Raw genomic sequence first — 7577 nt, 5'->3', positions numbered from 1 at the left:
TGATTGCACTTATGAAAGCTTGTGCATTCAATATCCTGATGAGGGTGTTCCATATGTTCCCAAGACTGGACTAATACATTTGCTGCCCAAGTTTAATGGTCTTGCAGGTGAAGATCCTTATAAGCATCTTAAGGAGTTCCATATTGCTTTTTCCACCATGAAACCCCCTGATGTCCAAGAAGATCATATCTTTCTAAAGGCTTTTCCTCATTCTCTGGAGGGAGTGGCAAAAGATTGGCTATACTACCTTGCTCCTAGGTCCATTTTCAGCTGGGATGACCTTAAGAGAGTGTTCTTGGAGAAATTCTTTCCTGTATCTAGGGCCATTGCCATCAGAAAAGACATTTCAGGCATCAGACAACTTAGTGGAGAGAGCTTGTATGAGTACTGGGAAAGATTCAAGAAATCGTGTGCAAGCTGTCCTCACCACCAGATTTTTGAGCAACTCTTTCTTCAATATTTCTATGAGGGACTTAGCAACATGGAGAGGAGTATGATTGATGCTGCCAGTGGTGGAGCCCTTAGTGATATGACCCCTGCTGAGGCCAGGAATTTGATCGAGAAGATGGCTTCCAACTCCCAACAATTCAGTGCAAGAAACGATGTTATTGTCCTTAGAGGAGTCCATGAGGTGGCCACAGATTCATCTTCATCTACTGAAAATAAAAAGCTTGAAGGAAAACTTGATGCCTTGGTCAACCTAGTAACTCAACTTGCCATGAATCATAAATCTACATCTGCACCTATCGCAAGAGTCTGTGGTCTATGTTGTTCTACAAATCACCATACAGATCTCAGTCCTTCTTTGCAGCAATCTGGAGTCAATGAGCAACCTGAAGCTTATGCTGCAAACATTTATAATAGACCCTCTCAGCAGCAAAATCAACAACAGTAGAATAATTATGATCTTTCAAGCAACAAATACAATCCAGGTTGGAGGAATCATCCAAACTGAGATGGACAAGTCCTCCACAACAACAACAGTCTGTCCCTCCTTTCTAGAATGTTGCTGGTCCAAGCAAGCCACATGTTCCTCCTCCAATGCAGCAACAACAAAGACAACAAGCAATTGAGGCCGCTCCTCAACCTTCCTTAGAAGAGTTATTGAGGCAAATGACCATCCAGAATATGCAATTTCAGCAAGAGACAAGAGCCTCCATTCAGAGTCTGACAAATCAGATGGGGCAGATGGCTACTCAGTTGAACCAAGCTCAATCCCAAAATTCTAACAAATTGCCTTCATAAACTATGCAAAATCTGAAAAATGTGAGTGTCATCACCTTGAGGTCTGGTAAGCAAATTGAAGTGCCTCCACTAGTAACAACACCTACACCTGAACCTGTCAAGCTTCATTCTACACCTGAAAAAGAGGATGAGATAGTTGCACAAAAGAGAAAGCTTCCTAACAAAAATTTTCATGCAGGTGGACCTTCTTCTAGTAATTCTGACTTACCACAACCTCCTATCCCTCTTCCATTCCCACCTAGAGAAATTCCAAACAAAAAAATGGAAGAAGCAAAAAAGGAGATCTTGGAGACCTTCAGGAAAGTAGAGGTGAACATACCTCTGCTAGATGCCATCAAGCAGATTCCAAGATATGCCAAGTTTCTAAAGGAGTTGTGCACCCACAAAAGGAAGCTCAAAGGCAATGAAAGGATTAGCATGGGCAGAAATGTGTCAACATTTATAGGTAAATCTATTCCTCACATTCCTAAGAACTGTAAGGACCCATGTACTTTCTGTATACCTTGCATTATTGGGAACAGTAAATTTGAGAATGCCATGCTAGATATAGGAGCATCAGTTAGTGTCATGCCTCTGTCCATTTTCAATTCTTTATCTCTTGGACCTTTGCAATCTACAAATGTGGTGATTCATTTGGCAAATAGAAGTGTTGCTTACCCTGCAGTTTTCATAAAGGATGTGTTGGTTCGGGTTGATGAACTTATTTTTACTGTTGATTTTTATGTTCATAATATGGAAGAGGGATTTTCCCATGGTTCAGTTCCAATTATTTTAGGCAGGCCATTTATGAAAACAGCCTGAACCAAAATAGATGTTTATGCTAGCACATTGTCTATGGAATTTGGTGATATTGTTGTTCATTTTAACATTCTTGATGCCATGAAACATCCATCTGAGGATCATTCTATTTTTCGTGCTGAGATAATTGATCAGATTGTTGATGATTATATGTTTGATTTTGATTCTGTTCTTCATGGTAGAAAACATCCATTTTTATCTGATCTGCATACTTGTCACTCCTTATGCATTGAACCTGAATCTGAGTTTGAATTTGATCCTGTATCTGATTTTTATGCTGAGAGTGAATTTAAATTTGAGTCTGGTTCTAATTTTCTGGGTGTTGTACCTCTTGATGTTGATTTTTTAGAGTCAGAATGCACTAACCATGTTGTAGGAAGTACATATACTTCTGACTTGCTTTATGAGGTACAGGCTGAGGAACCTTCTTCTTCTCCTATCCTGGTTCCTCCCACTGTTCATCCACCACCCACACCAGAGTTAAAGCCCTTACCAACAACCCTCAAATATGCTTACTTGGAGGACAAGGAAAAATTTCCAGTGATCATCTTTGCCTCCCTTGCTGCTGAGCAAGAGAAGAAGTTGTTGCTAGTTCTCAAGAAGCGCAAGAAAGCCATTGGATGGACTTTAGCAGACATTCCTGGTATTAGCCCATCTACCTGCATGCATAGGATACTTTTAGAGGATGGAGCTAAGCTAGGGAGGCAGCCACAGCGGCGACTCAACCCCATCATTCTAGATGTGGTGAAAAAGGAAGTGACCAAGCTCTTACAAGCTGGAATCATCTACCCCATTTCTGACAGTCAGTGGGTGAGTCCATTCCAAGTGGTTCCTAAGAAGACAAGCCTCACAGTGATTAAGAATGAAAGGGATGAGCTTATCCCCACAAGAGTGCAGAACAGCTGGCGAGTCTGCATTGATTATAGGAGGCTGAACCAGGTAACCTGAAAAGATCATTTTCCTCTGCCATTCATTGATCAAATGCTTGAGCGCTTGGTAGGTAAGTCTCATTATTGTTTTCTTGATGGTTTTTCTGGTTATTTACAAATTCATATTGCTCTTGAGGATCAAGAAAAGACCACATTCACCTATCCCTTTGGCACTTTTGCCTATAGGTGGATGCCTGATCGAGGCCGTACCCGAATCAAATAAACATTAAAAATGAAGTATCTAGGAAGTGATCCTAGGTCGTCTCCCAATGAGCAATGGTCAACCAAACGTTCATAACAGATAGTAGGAAAATAGTAACGAATTGGGGGGGAGGGGGTTGTTTGCTTTTGTATATTAAACAGCGAATAGATGTGAATTAGAAAATATCATAATTAAAACACGTTGCTTCCCCTTGATTCACAAGCAAGTCTCTTATCCTAGGTTGCGAGAGTTTATCCTTTATCAGTTCAACCACTTAATCCAACCCTAAATTAAATTACTAAGCGAAATTTAACATAAGGCATTCATTATGTGATTAAGCAACAAATACACCAATTAATCATAAACGATCATTAAGCATGAACGTAAATTAAGCGTAGAGACAATTAATCAAGCACTAAGCATGCATGAACTAATAGCAACAAATACAGAGTAATTGGTGAAGAGGAAAAACTGATCAGAATTTAATAGTAATAATAAAACCTCAAAGAGAACTGTGCTTGATCCTCAAGAACGTTGGAGACTTAGCCTTCCATTACTCAATAGAGAACGAAATTATAGATTGAAGAACAAAATTTTATTGCTAAAATGAAAAGTGACTTAAACGAAAAAGAGAGTAGCACTCTAAAACTAAAACGAAAAAGAGAGAGAGGAGAGGAGAGAGAGAAGAGAAGAGAGCCTAAACTAGAACCTTGGTGTTGTTATATAGTTTTCAGCCCCAAAGCTTGCAAATCTGTTTTAAATCCAAGCCCATAAATAAAATAAAATCTAGATAAGATAAGATAAGATCTAGATGAAATAATATCTAGATGAGATCAAATCTAAATAATATCTAGATAAGATAAAATTTGGTAGAATAAAATAGTATGCTCTCTTCAAGTCCAAGCCCAATTGCTTATAATTCTCTTGAAATTAAATTAAAAACACAAAATTAATCCAGTAGGCCCAAATGATAAAACTGCATAATTAATTTAACAATTAAGGCTAATCAGTAATTAAAATGGTGACAAAAAGGGTTAAGAAATATGAGAAAATGATGACACATCAATGCCCTTTGGCCTATGCAACGCCCCTGGTACCTTCTAGCGGTGTATGCTTAGCATTTTCGATGACTTTTTAAAGAGTTGCATAGAGGTGTTTATGGATGATTTTACTGTTTATGGACCCTCTTTTGTTACATGTTTGGATAGTCTGGATAGAGTTCTTAGTAGATGCATTGAAACTAACCTTGTGCTGAATTTTGAAAAATGTCACTTCATGGTAGAACAAGGTATAGTTTTAGGGCATATCATTTCTAGTAGGGGAATAGAGGTAGACCCTGCAAAAATAGATGTTATTTCACAATTGCCTTACCCCTCTTGCGTGCGAGAGGTTCGTTCTTTTCTTGGTCATGCAGGGTTTTATAGGCGCTTTATCAAGGATTTTAGCAAAGTGGCCCTTCCACTATCCAATCTGCTGCAAAAGGAGGTGGAGTTTGATTTTGATGACCGGTGCAAAGAGGCTTTTGATTGCCTCAAGCGTGCGGTGACTACCACCCCTATCATTCAGGCTCCTAATTGGACAGCCCCATTTGAGCTAATCTGCGATGCATCCAATTACGCATTGGGGGTTGTCCTTGCTCAAAAGATTAATAAGCTGCCTCGGGTGATCTACTACGCTTCTAGAACTTTTGATGCTGCTCAAGCAAATTACACTACCACAGAGAAGGAGCTATTAGCGATAGTTTTTGCTCTTGAGAAATTTCGTTTATATTTACTTGGTACTCGTGTTATTGTTTATACTGACCATGCAGCTCTGAAGTACCTATTGAAGAAGGTTAAATCAAAGCCTAGATTGATCAGGTGGATGCTTTGGCTCCAAGAGTTTGATTTGGAGATCCGTGATCGGAGCGGTGCACAGAACCTCGTGGCTGACCACCTAAGTAGGATTGAGCGTGCGTCTGAGGACTCACCCATTTAGGATGATTTTCCGGATGACCATTTGTACATTCTGTATAGTATTTATGATTCCTTCCCCACTCCTTGGTTTGCTAATATTGTGAATTATTTGGTTGCTTCTGTTTTTCCTCCCTTAGCATCTAAAGCTCAAAATGATAAAATTAAGAGCGATGCTAAGCATTATATTTGGGATGACCCCTATTTGTGGAAGTTGTGCAGTGACCAAGTTATTAGGAGATGCATTCCAGACCATGAGATTGACTCGGTCCTGCAATTCTGTCATTCTTCCACACTAGGTGGCCATCTTGGCATACAGAGGACAGCTCGCAAGGTGCTTGACTGGTTTCTATTAGCCCACCATCTTCAAGGATGCGTGGAGAAGCTGTAGCACTTGTGAGCCTTGTCAGAGAGCTGGCGGCTCCCTTTCATCGAGACAACAAATGCCTCAACAACCCATGTTGTTTTGTGAGGTGTTTGATGTCTGGTTTGGTTTTGTTTAGAGAGCAGGCCTTTCCCTGTCTCTTTTGGTTTTATTTATATTCTCCTTGTTGTTGATTATGTTTCAAAATGGATGGAAGCCAAACCCACCAGAACTAACGATGCTAAAGTTGTAGTGGATTTTGTTAGATCTAATCTGTTTTGCAGGTTTGGAGTCCATAGAGCCATTGTTAGTGATCAAGGCACCCATTTTTGTAACAGATCCATGTATGCCTTGCTCAAAAAGTATGGGGTCATGCACAAAATTTCCACACCTTACCACCCCAAACTAATGGGCAGGCTGAGATTTCAAACAGGGAGATAAAAAAGATCTTGGCGAAGATTGTGTAGTCAAACAGAAAGGATTGGAGCACCAAGCTGGATGATGCTCTTTGGGCGCATAGGACTGCCTATAAAGCACCCATAGGAATGTCCCCTTATCGGGTTGTCTTTGGTAAGGCATGTCATCTTCCTGTAGAGATAGAGCACAAAGCCTACTGGGCTGTAAAGACCTGCAACTTCTCTATTGATCAGGTTGGAGAGGAAAGGAAGTTGCAACTAAGTGAGCTAGAAGATATCCATTTAGAAGCCTATGAGAATTCCAAATTCTACAAGGAGAAGACCAAGAAGTTCCATGATAGTTTGGTAGCTAAGAAGGATTTCGTGGTTGGACAGAAAGTTTTATCATATAACTCTAGGCTCAGACTCATGAGTGGTAAGTTGAGGTCAAAGTGGATTGGTCCTTTTGTGGTAACTAATGTTTTTCCTTATGGTACAGTTAAGATAAAAAATGAATCCACAGATAAGAGCTTCAAGGTCAATGGACACCGGCTGAAACCATTCCTCACAAATCCCTCCTTAGTGGGTGTAGTGGTGGAGGAGATCTCCAAATTTATTGATTGTTTTGATTGCTCTTGATCTTATGATTGTGCTACATTGAGGACAACGTGTTGTTTAAGTCTGGGGGGGGAGATTTTTCTTTATTTGGGGTTTTCTAGTTTAATTTTGTTTGGTTTTCTAGGTTAATTTTGTTATTTTGGTTTTATGTTTTGTGTACAACATTGCATGTTTCTCTTTGAATTATAGGTTATGTACAGGTAATGGGTAATTGCTTTTGAAATAGGAGTTTCTTGACATTTTGTGAATTGAAATCCTTGTTTTCTCTACATGTCAAGTTAGTTTTGAAAGTTCGAATTGAAAGTGATAGATTTACCCTTTGTGAGAATTTGAGTCATCATCATCTATTTTATTCGGTGTGTTTCGCCCCATTGATTGCTTGCACAATAGCCTTAGCTTGACTCTTGTTGATACTTCTTGCTTCACATGCATGTTGGGAGATGATTTAGGCATTTTGTTCTTATAAGCCTCTAGCCAAATGAGCCTACCTCGAATTAATTCCTTTGATAGCCCCTTTGAGCCTATGTTCCCCTTTCTTTGTTTTGAAGCTCATTACAAGCCTTAAGTGAAAAACTATGATCTCACCCTACCCTTAAGGAATTTTGGAGCTTTGGAATTGTTTTGGAAATAAGTGTGGGGGGGGGGGGGTGGTATGTTTCATTGGATGATATGTTTTTGTTGGCCATGCTTGATGATGTATTTTGGCCATGCTTGATGCATATACATATATTACCTGATTGTTGCTTTATTTTTCAAATGCTTTCAAATGCTACTGTTCACGTTAAAAAAACAGCAAAAAAAAAAAACAGAAAAAAAAACAAAAAAAAAAGAATGAAGTTGAATAAATGAGATCTTGGTTAGAAGACTTGGATTGGTTTGAGGACTTGGTTGATAATTTATTTTGGGTTACTTTTTATGCTTAATTTTTAATTTTAGTTTTGGGGTTTACTACTTTTACTTAGTTTCCACTTATTCCCCATTGCTCCTATATTCCTTTGGGTTTTAGCTACTTATCCCATATTTTCCTCTACCTTATCCTTGGCCCCATTAAAACCTTAAAAGACCTTTTGATCC

General features: G+C 39.2%; 1 non-coding gene across 1 annotated transcript; it reads right to left on the bottom strand.

The window, feature by feature from the left end:
• Positions 1 to 328: 328 nt before the first annotated feature.
• On the bottom strand, positions 329 to 435 carry LOC114369009. Its single transcript, XR_003657471.1, has one exon. It is a non-coding gene; the product is annotated as a small nucleolar RNA R71 (small nucleolar RNA).
• Between the last annotated feature and the right edge of the window lie 7142 nt (positions 436 to 7577).

Source organism: Glycine soja, chromosome 9 (assembly GCF_004193775.1).
Source record: "Glycine soja cultivar W05 chromosome 9, ASM419377v2, whole genome shotgun sequence".
Taxonomy (NCBI): domain Eukaryota; kingdom Viridiplantae; phylum Streptophyta; class Magnoliopsida; order Fabales; family Fabaceae; genus Glycine; species Glycine soja.
This window is presented reverse-complemented; position numbering and strand designations above follow the sequence as displayed.